This window comes from Dendrobates tinctorius, unplaced genomic scaffold (genome assembly GCF_039654945.1).
Source record: "Dendrobates tinctorius isolate UK_male_01 unplaced genomic scaffold, ASM3965494v1 ptg000102l, whole genome shotgun sequence".
Classification (NCBI taxonomy): domain Eukaryota; kingdom Metazoa; phylum Chordata; class Amphibia; order Anura; family Dendrobatidae; genus Dendrobates; species Dendrobates tinctorius.
This window is the reverse complement of record NW_027361770.1, coordinates 29,956,432-29,968,583: the sequence shown is the minus strand read 5'-3', so window position 1 is coordinate 29,968,583 and position 12,152 is coordinate 29,956,432.

Genomic DNA, 12,152 nt, shown 5'->3' with positions numbered 1-12,152 from the left:
TCATCAGGGGAAGGTGGGACAAAATCCTTGGAAACCCATGCGTGGTTCATTTTAATGAAGATTAGATCATCCACATTTTGGGTAGACAGACGGGTCCTTTTTTCTGTCAGGATTGATCCAGCTGCACTGAAGACTCTTTCCGATAGCACACTTGCAGCTGGGCAAGCGAGCTCCTGTAAGGCATATTGGGCCAATTCAGGCCAGGTGTCCAGTTTAGCGGCCCAATAGTCAAAGGGGAATGACCTGTGTGGGAGAACATCGATATGGGAGGAAAAGTAGTTTGTAACCATAGTTGACAACTGCTGTCTCCTGTCACTTTCCATCGATGCAGTATTACCAGTTGTGTGAGCGGTATTTGAAAAATCAGTCCACAACATTGTCATGAAACCCCTGTCTCCAACGCCACTTCTGCTGTGTGCACCACGAACACCTCTGCCAAGCTGCCGAGCCCGTACGGCTCGTGTGAGAACCATGACCGCTGCTGTGTGCTGGGAATGCCTCAAGCAACCGATTTACCAGAGTTGCTTGTTTATTAGCCAATATTAGGTCAAGGTTCTCCTGTGGCATGATGTTTTGTAATTTGCCTTTATAGCGTGGATCCAGGATGCTGGCCAACCAGTAGTCGTCATCGTTCATCATTTTGGCAATGCGGGGGTCCCTTTTTAGGATCCGCAAGGCATAATCTGACATGTGGGCCAATGTTCCCGGTGTCAATGATGCACTGCGAGTGCTGGGTGGAGGAGCACTTTCTGGCAAATCCACATCCCTCCAGTCACGCACAAACCCTGTACCAGACCTTGCCACGCCAACATTTTCACTTGCCCCACGAGATGCATCCTCCTCCCCTAAGTAATCATCCCCATCATCCTCCTCCTCCTCTTCTTCCTCCTCCTCGTCCAGGAGAGGTCCCTGAGCAGACAATGGCTGAATGTCATCAAGGATTCCCTCCTCCTCTTCCTCCTCATCAACATTGGCTGCAGACGCCTGCTCCTTAAGGTGCGTCAAAGTTTGCATGAGCAGACGCATAAGTGGGATGCTCATGCTTAGGATGGCGTCGTCTGCGCTTACCAGCCGTGTGCATTCCTCAAAACACTGAAGGACTTTACAAAGGTCTTTCAGCTTCGACCACTGCACGCCTGTCAACTCCATGTCTGCTCTCAAAGTGCCTGGCCGTGTATCCTCCCACAAATGCATTATGGCCTGCCTCTGCTCGCACAGCCGCTCCACCATGTGCAGGGTGGAGTTCCACCTTGTTGCAATGTCGATAATGAGGCGGTGGTTGGGAAAGTGGAGCAATCGCTGCAGCTTCTGCATACGAACGGAGTGTACAGGCGACCGGCGGATGTGCGCGCACAGTCTTCCCACCTTCTGGAGCAGGGCTGTTAACTCCGGATAATTTTTGAGGAAGCACTGCACCACCAGGTTCAAGGTGTGAGCCAAGCAAGGTATGTGGCTGAGTTTTGAAAGGGCTATGGCTGCCACAAAATTACGGCCGTTATCACTAACTACCTTGCCTGCCTCAAGATGTACACTGCCCAGCCATGACTCAGTTTGTCGCTTCAAGTACTCGGCCAGCACCTCGGCGGTGTGTCTGTCGCCCAAACACATCATCTGCAACACAGCCTGCTAACGCTTTCCACTAGCTGCTCGATAGGGGGACACATCGTGTGCAACAGTGGCAGCTGCAGATGGAGTGCTCGTACGACTGCGCTCTGTGGACGAGCTGTCGCTTCTGGAGGAGGAGGAGGAGGAGGGTCGAACGCCTACAGCCAACTGTTTCTTAGACCGTGGGCTAGGCAGCACTGTCCCACCACCGCTGTCCCCTGTGGACCCTGCATCCACCACATTAACCCAGTGCGCAGTGATGGACACGTAACGGCCCTGGCCATGCCGACTGGACCATGCATCAGTTGTGAGGTGCACCTTTCCGCTCACTGACTGCTTGAGTGCATGGACAATGCGGTCTTTCACATGATGGTGGAGGGCTGGGATGGCTTTGCGAGAGAAGAAGTGGCGACTGGGTAGGTCATAGCGTGGTACTGCATAGGCCATGAGTTCGCGGAAAGCTGTGCTTTCCACCAACCGAAAGGGCATCATCTCAAACGAGATTAGTTTGGCAATGTGGGCGTTCAAACCCAGTGTACGCGGATGAGAGACTGAGTACTTTCTTGACCTACTCATAGTGTCTGGGAGGGTGAGCTGGACTTGAGAGCTGCATATGGTGGAAGTAGCGGTGGACAGGGCGGACTGAGAGAGGGTTGATGATGGTGATGGAGTTGGTGTTCTTTCTGATGGCCTAGAATCAGTCTTTCGTTGATATAACAGTGGGATTCCCTGACTGCTGTGGCCTTGCAACGACACCTCAACATTTGCTGCTGTGCTAACCGGTGTGCTTACAGTGGGGGAAACAATGTAGCGTTGCTGACTACCTTCGTTGTGATCAGTTGCACATGTGGCACTTGAGGTTTGGTGTTGTGTCCACGCTTGCAAGTGCATGCTGGTTAAATGTCTAAGCATGCAACTGGTATTCAAATTTTTCAGATTTTTCCCTCGGCTAAAGGTCTTTGCGCACTTCTTACAGATAACCTTGGCCTGATCATGAGGATTTTGTTCAAAAAACTGCCACACTGCACTCTTCCTACTTTGGCAGACATTTTGCGGCCTAGCATGCTGTGATCTTTTGACCCTCTGGACAAGCTGTCCAGCAACTCTTTTGATGTTTGGAACCTGTCTTTGGAGTGCTCCGGGCCTGCCAGATAACAGCTGTTGCGATGTCGATGTCTGCTGTGGATGCTCCTCATCTGAGCTATTGGAAGCAGCACCCTCTTCCCCCAATGGATGCCAATCTGGGTCAACAACTGGGTCATCCATCACCTCCTCTTCTATGTCATGTGCACCTTTCTCTGTGTCACCGTGTATGGTGGTATAGTGTGCGGGAAGGGGCACCTGAGTCTCATCAGGGTCAAAATCTGGCTCTGTACACTGCGAGGACAATGTAGTGCTCTGAGTGAATGTACCAGCAGAATCATCCATCAGCGGCTGTGCATCAGTGCACTCCATGCCAGATTCATCTTGGCCTGGGTAATTCACCATTTCACTTGAGAATCCAGGCATGGTATGTGAAAACAGCTCCATGGAGTAATCAGTAGTATGGCCTGCGTCATCCTTCAATCTTGGTTGGGGTGAAGGACACAAGGAAAGGTGTGGTTCATGAACATGAGCCTCCAATGACGACTCAGTGCTTTTACTTTTTACAACTGAAGAAGAGGAGGCGATAGAGCTGGAGGCTGAGTCAGCAATGTAAGACAAAACTTTTTCCTGATGCTCTGCCTTTAAAAGCGGTTTGCCAACTCCTAGAAAACTAAGCGTTCGAGGCCTTATGTAGACAGACGATGACGCAGGGTCAGCACCTACTGCATTTGGTCCTATTTTGCTCTTGCCACTACCATCAGATCCACCACCAACACCATCATTACCAGCTGCCAACCCCCGCCCAATTCCACGGCCTCTTCCACCAGCCTTCCTCATTTTTGGTAGAAATGTAGACAAAATCCAACAAACTATATAGTAATGTAAAACAAGGTACAAGGTGTCTATAGGACAGGGGAGTTTTAGAATTTCTGCACACACTTGTGGACAGTGGACACTTGTGGATTGTGTGCGGCCCACTGATATCTGAGCGCTATGTGACATGCTCGATGGCACAGCTGCCTGTGACCAAAGTGACGAGAGGATAACGGAGATTTTGAATCTCTGCGTACACTTGTGGACAGTGGACACTTGTGGATTGTGTGCGGCCCACTGATATCTGAGCGCTATGTGACACGCTCGATGGCACAGTTGCCTGTGACCAAAGTGACGAGAGGATAATGGAGATTTTGAATCTCTGCGTACACTTGTGGACAGTGGACACTTGTGGATTGTGTGCGGCCCACTGATATCTGAGTGCTATGTGACACGCTCGATGGCACAGCTGCCTGTGACCAAAGTGACGAGAGGATAATGGAGATTTTGAATCTCTGCGTACACTTTTGGACACTGGACACTTGTGGATTGTGTGCGGCCCACTGATATCTGAGCGCTATGTGACACGCTCGATGGCACAGCTGCCTGTGACCAAAGTGACGAGAGGATAATGGAGATTTTGAATCTCTGCGTACACTTTTGGACACTGGACACTTGTGGATTTTGTGCGGCCCACTGATATCTGAGCGCTATGTGACACGCTCGATGGCACAGCTGCCTGTGACCAAAGTGACGAGAGGATAATGGAGATTTTGAATCTCTGCGTACACTTTTGGACAGTGGACACTTGTGGATTGTGTGCGGCCCACTGATATCTGAGCGCTATGTGACACGCTCGATGGCACAGCTGCCTGTGACCAAAGTGACGAGAGGATAATGGAGATTTTGAATCTCTGCGTACACTTGTGGACAGTGGACACTTGTGGATTGTGTGCAGCCCACTGATATCTGAGCGCTATGTGACACGCTCGATGGCACAGCTGCCTGTGACCAAAGTGACGAGAGGATAATGGAGATTTTGAATCTCTGCGTACACTTGTGGACAGTGGACACTTGAGGATTGTGTGCGGCCCACTGATATCTGAGCGCTATGTGACACGCTCGATGGCACAGCTGCCTGTGACCAAAGTGACGAGAGGATAATGGAGATTTTGAATCTCTGCGTACACTTGTGGACACTTGTGGATTGTGTGCGGCCCACTGATATCTGAGCGCTATGTGACACGCTCGATGGCACAGCTGCCTGTGACCAAAGTGACGAGAGGATAATGGAGATTTTGAATCTCTGCGTACACTTTTGGACACTGGACACTTGTGGATTGTGTGCGGCCCACTGATATCTGACCGCTATGTGACACGCTCGATGGCACAGCTGCCTGTGACCAAAGTGACGAGAGGATAATGGAGATTTTGAATCTCTGCGTACACTTTTGGACACTGGACACTTGTGGATTGTGTGCGGCCCACTGATATCTGAGCGCTATGTGACACGCTCGATGGCACAGCTGCCTGTGACCAAAGTGACGAGAGGATAATGGAGATTTTGAATCTCTGCGTACACTTGTGGACAGTGGACACTTGTGGATTGTGTGCGGCCCACTGATATCTGAGCGCTATGTGACACGCTCGATGGCACAGCTGCCTGTGACCAAAGTGACGAGAGGATAATGGAGATTTTGAATCTCTGCGTACACTTTTGGACACTGGACACTTGTGGATTGTGTGCGGCCCACTGATATCTGAGCGCTATGTGACACGCTCGATGGCACAGCTGCCTGTGACCAAAGTGACGAGAGGATAATGGAGATTTTGAATCTCTGCGTACACTTGTGGACAGTGGACACTTGTGGATTGTGTGCGGCCCACTGATATCTGAGCGCTATGTGACACGCTCGATGGCACAGCTGCCTGTGACCAAAGTGACGAGAGGATAATGGAGATTTTGAATCTCTGCGTACACTTTTGGACACTGGACACTTGTGGATTGTGTGCGGCCCACTGATATCTGAGCGCTATGTGACACGCTCGATGGCACAGCTGCCTGTGACCAAAGTGACAAGAAGATAATGGAGATTTTGAATCTCTGCGTACACTTTTGGACACTGGACACTTGTGGATTGTGTGCGGCCCACTGATATCTGAGTGCTATGTGACACGCTCGATGGCACAGCTGCCTGTGACCAAAGTGACGAGAGGATAATGGAGATTTTGAATCTCTGCGTACACTTTTGGACACTGGACACTTGTGGATTGTGTGCGGCCCACTGATATCTGAGCGCTATGTGACACGCTCGATGGCACAGCTGCCTGTGACCAAAGTGACGAGAGGATAATGGAGATTTTGAATCTCTGCGTACACTTTTGGACACTGGACACTTGTGGATTGTGTGCGGCCCACTGATATCTGAGCGCTATGTGACACGCTTGATGGCACAGCTGCCTGTGACCAAAGTGACGAGAGGATAAGGGAGATTGGATTGCTTTTAAAAAAGCAGTTTGCGGAGCAGTGGGTAAACAGCAATGCCAGCGTGTCAGGAAGCCTTAGAAGGCAGCCCAACAACCAACACCACTGATACACCACAATATAGCCTCCCCTTGCACTGCACACACAGTGACTTGTGTGTTGTGCAGGCCAAATCGCTAGCAGCAGAAGCAGTTTTTTTGTCTTCTTCCCTGCCTAACGCTCTCCCTACAGAATCAGCAGCAACCTCTCCCTATACTAAGATCGGCAGAAGTAAGATGGCGGTCGGCGTGCACGCCCTTTTATACCCCCTGTGACGCCCACCAAAGCAAGCCAATCACTTGCATGCCCTTCTGAAAGATGGTGGTGACCCGTGCCTATGTCATCACGTTGCCCACAGTGTCCGTGGATCCTGATTGGCTGAAAAAGAGCGCAAAACAAACTTTTGAAACGCGACTTTGGCGCGTAAGTCGCCGACCTCGTGGCCGACCTCATCCTAGGGTCGGGTTTCGTTTCATGAAACCCGACTTTGCCAAAAGTCGGCGACTTTTGAATTTTTTCGACCCGTTTCGCTCAACTCTAGTAGGAAGCCTAGGTTTTAATTTTTGTATAGTCTCCAACACTGACTTAGGAATAATACCTGTATCTACTGCTTCTTCAAGAATAGAAATTAATTCCTCCTGATAAGATGGTAATGGATTAGAGGGCAATCTACGATAACAATTATGGTCATTCAACAATTCTGTCAGGAAAGATGTTGATAGTCAAGTCCGTCTTATATCGACATATAGTAGCCAGTGGATGGAATTCAAAAGGATAATACAAAACCATTGGCCAATTTTGATGTCGGACCCCATTTTGAAAAAATGTTTGCCTGAATCACCCCTCATAACTGCACGTCGATCTAAAAATCTCAAGGACCTATTGGTCCACAGCCATTATGAATCATCATCTGTGGACAGGAGTACCTGGCTTGATATGAAGGGATTTTATCCGTGCGGTCATTGTAAGGGATGTAATAACATGGTTAAAACCAAGGAATTTTCTAATGTATCAGGAACTCGCAAATTTAAAATCAATCATTTTATCACCTGCTCTACTAAAGGAGTAGTGTATAGTGCCCAATGTCCGTGTGGGAAACTGTACATTGGGCTGACTACTCGGGAGTTGCGAGTACGCATTAGAGAACATGTCAGAGATATTGAAAAGGGTCGAACTGTCACTGATCTGTCCCTTCTGAAAACTGTACCGAGACATTTCCTCCAATATCACAATAGTGATTCTAGCCTTTTTTTGGCTAGAGGAATTGATGTGTTGCAACTTGGTCCTAGAGGTGGGGATTTGGGTAAAAATTTAGCTAAACTGGAATGCAAATGGATATATAGGCTGGGATCTTTAGTTCCTGATGGGCTAAACGAGAGTTTTGGTTTTGGAGCGTTTTTGTAAATTAGTCTCAACAGGGATATACTGTCTTATTATTTCCTTGTTATTGTTTTATGGAATTGGGAGTTGTTTGGGTTTTTAATGATTTTATGTCTTATTTTGTTTAGTTGGAAACTTATTCTCATGAACCATTGGTTATATTTGGGGACATTTTGAAGACTAATTTTCCCTTTGGCTTCTATGCTGTGATGAAGACTTCCATTAATAAGAAGAAAAAAACGATGTTATATTTTTACGTTCTTGTGCAGAATAATGGAATTATTGATATTTTGATTGTTTGTTATTTTTATTTTTATTTTTGTGTAGAATATTCATGTGATTGGGTTATATATAACACTACTGGATATTAAACATGTATTTTTATATGTATATTTATTAATGTATATTTATATTTATTATGATATATAGAGCAATTTTGCATTATATAAATTTTTCATGAAGTATATCATATACTTGCACAATGTCAGTAAACTAATTGTTGTAGTATTGCTGTATTTATAATAATGTATTGGTTATTATTTGTGTTACACTGGTTTGTTATTTGTATGTAATTTTATTATTGCACAGTATTGAGCACTGTCCACTTTATATAGGTTTTTGCACAGGAACGTTTTTTGTCAGCATTGATTGATTTCCAAGGAGCGCACCCGTCTTAATTGTCTGCTGCATGACTCTGAATTCTCCGGCGAGATCGGGAATGCCAGCATACACGTGACCGTAACTATGGTCACCGGTGTGCTTGCATTTCACAGACCGGGGTTGAGGAGCATTTTTTACTGACAGCGGCTTTATGACGTTGTGCGCCATATTATGGATAATCAATCTTGATTGACTTTAGCTGTGTAGCTCAACATTTTTTGTTGTGGCATTGGTTAAAAGACCTGCTTTTCCCTATCCGGGTTACACGCCCCCTGAGGAAGAGGACGAAACACGCGTCGGGGAGTGGGACACGCGGCTATAGTCATCCATGTAAGCAAGTGGTGTTACAATTGTTTTCCCTGATTGTGGGTTAGCATCATCCGCACACACATAAATTCATTCAGTAGTGCTTTCTGGCTTAATATTTAGTTAGGGCACACACATTGATTGTGTTGCAAGGATCGCTACCCAGCGGTATCAGTATCTTGCAGATAGTATGGTTTTGTGATATTCATGCGATGGTGTTTATGAGGAGCCTTTTTTTCTTCAACTCTCCTATTATTGCGATTTGAGCTGATTAGTATAAATTGTTCATTTTTTGGTATTCCTCATGATATATATATTTTTTCATACTTGATGTATATTTCCACCTATTTTATTATTAGCATGAATTTTCACACATTGTTCTATCTATACCGATTTTCTGGATGCATATAGCAATTGTCGTGTCCTCTAACAGAGGTTTTCCACGGTTTTGTTTTTATATGTTTCAATAAATAAATGTTTTTTTTTATACATGTGTATAGTGCTTTTTCTGTGTCGGGGTAATTTCACTACCCATGGGACGGACAGGATTTTGTATTGCTTTAATGGCACTTGAAAATTATTTGTTGGATTTCATGTTGATTTAACATATAACATCCATGTCAGAACTAACTCAGTCTGCTCCTGGTGCTAGGCAGTGCATCACTAGCACGGCTGTTACCACATCACATCACTATCTATTAAGCCCTTGTACTGCTGGTGCTTGTCTCCCTCTGGTCTGTTTTCCCTGTGTTTAATCAATTTACCTTTTTAGTAGGGGTAAGATAATTTATTCGCTTGGAATAGAATTCTACTTGTATTTTCCAAAAACCCACATTCAACAAAATGTACATTCTTGGGGGATTTGTTTTCACGCACATTTAGAAACTTGACCGCCAATTTTCTAAACCATAAAGGGCCATCAAAAGTTTAAAAAACAAACAAACTCACTTATACTCACCTTACCAGGATGCATGTATTGTCTCAAGGCTCATCCGACCCAGAAAACTGCCTATTTTGAAAGGCTCAAGGATTTAGCCCCTATAACAGTGATAAGAAGATGAGGAGCGGACTGGATGGGTAAGAAGCGCAATGTCCAGAGAGTTAAGGTGGGTATAAGTATTTTTCATATTTTTTACATATTATGTTTATTATACTGTGGCCTTGGAGAATAATGAGAAACATTCAATATTAGGAGAACAACTTCTCTGCAAATCGAAATTCCTAAGTAAATCAGTGCAAACAAGCAAATTTGAATTCTGCCTGATCCACTCATCTCTACTTACTAGTTAAGGGTAATTAGTTTCTGCTGGAGTCAGGGGTGGGACTCCTCCTTATTTAAACCTCTTGCAGTAAGTCCTTGTGTTATTGCAGCATAGCTTTTGCTCTCCTGGTTTAGTTGCCATCCACTTCTGTGTTGATATTGTATATACAGTATATTTTCTGACTTTGGTTACCATTTTATTCATCTTCCTGATAACTCTGCCATTTATTTGGACATCCCATTTTGATGTTGATCCCATAGTATCCTTTGCCAGCAAAACTCTCTTGCTTAGTGTTGCCTCAGTTTTCACGGCCCTCAACAGATCAAGTTTTCAGGATTTCCTTATTATTGCACAGCTGAGATAACCTGTGTCAATTTCTGATGCCTTTATAATAATTCCATCACCTCTGCAATACTAAGGAAATCCTGAAAATATGATCTGTTAGGCTAGTTTCACACTAGCGTTTATTTCCTGCAGCGCACGGCGCCGCTAAGCCCCGCCCCCTGCCAGCTCCCTGCCCGCCCCATCCGGTCATTGGCGCCTACTAGCGCACATGGACGCTTGCGATCTGCGCACCCTATCTTTAGCATAGGGTGTGCAGATCGTGCGCTGGCTGTGCGCTAGTAGGATTTTAGTGTGCGCTGCGCACTTTTGAAGGTGCGACGTGCGCGCCAAAATGCAACATGCTGCATTCGGCGCACACGGGCGCACCTTCAAAAGTGCGCAGCGCACGGCAAAATCCTGCTAGCGCACGATCTGCGCACCCTATGCTAAAGATAGGGTGCACAGATCGCAAGCGCCCATGTACGCTAGTAGGCGGCGATGACCGGATGGGGCGGGCAGGGAGTCGGGAGGGGGCGGGGCTTAGTGGCGCCATGCGCTGCAGGAAATAAACGCTAGTGTGAGCCTTAGGGGCCGTGGAGATTACAGTTTGGGAAGCTTTTATCTAGCTAGATGTCTGGTACTAATTTCCACAAGAAAATACTTTGTGATCAACAAATGTTAACTAAGTACCTTACATCTTTACATTAAATACAAAAACAAAGGAGAAAAACAACCATAAGTCCACAAAAATGTTTTTTTATTATAATACAGGTAAGAAACAGTGGAAAATGTAATGTGTAAAAACAAAGATAAAAAACACACACAAAGGGACACAGCCCCGGGAGACAATAGGTACAAAAAAATTTTTTCTAGGTACGATAAAACTATTATCAATGTTGCAAAGCAAAAATACTGGTATCATATATTACTGTTTATTTTAATAAAGTGACATGTGCAAGTAAGTGCAAAGGAACTGAAATAGTCAGTTCCACAAAGTATCTGACAAATGTTGCTAATAATACCATATATTTACAGAAAATAAAAATAAAATGATGTGCAAATGCAAGGTTTATTGCCACTACAATTAGTATATCAGTGCCTAATATTGCTGAAAAGTGACATGTATATAAAAAGTGTAATACACGTGTTTGCAATGCGCTGATGCAGAGCAATTTAGCTTTTTATTGTTATGTAATTTTTATTTTTGGGGAGAATTTAAACAAATAAAAAAGCATAGAAAAACAAAAAAGTTTTTTTTGCAATATTTGTTTTACTGGTCCAATTTAACAACCGTATGCACAACAACAATTCTGCTGGCTGTTACTACAAATTCCTTTCTGTGCCCACCAAACAACATAGCATTCATGGTTATGTGTTTTTGTCAGGGGGACGCTCCGGATTATAAGTTGCACCCCAAATTTTGAGGAGAAAAATAGGAAACATGCAAACTACCCTTTACCCCCAAGGGTGGTTTGCATGTTAATGACCAGGCCAATTTTTACAAATCTGGCCACTGTCCCTTCATGAGGTAATAACTCTGGAATGCTTCAATGGATCCCATTGATTCTGACATTGTTTTCTCGTGACATATTGTACTTCATGTTAGTGGTAAAATTTCATTATTATTATTATTTATTTATATAGCACCATTAATTCCATGGTGCGGTACATGAGAAGGGGGGTTACATACCAAGTTATAGATATCGTTAACAGTAAACAAATTTACAATGACAGACTGGTACAGGGGGGAGAGGACCCTGTCCTTGCGGACTTACATTCTACGGGATAATGGGGAAGAGACAGAAGGTCAGGGGTGCAGCAGCTCTGGTGGTGATGAGGCGGCAGCTCAGGCGGTGGTGAGGCGGCAGAATGGTTATTGCAGGCTGTAAGCTTTCCTGAAAAGATGGGTTTTCAGGTTCTGTTTGAAGGATCCGAGGGTGGTGGATAATAGGACGTGTTGAGGCATGGAATTCCAGAGGATAGGGGATATTCGGGAGAAATCTTGGAGACGGTTGTGTGAGGAAGGAATAACTGTGGAGGAGAGTAGGACCTCTTGGGACGATCAGAGATTACATGAGGGAAGATATTGGGAGATTAGTTCAGAGTTATAGGGAGGGGAAAGGTTTTGGATGGCTTTGTAGGTCAGTTTTAGTAGTTTGAACTGGATCATTGTGGAATTGGGAGCCAATGGA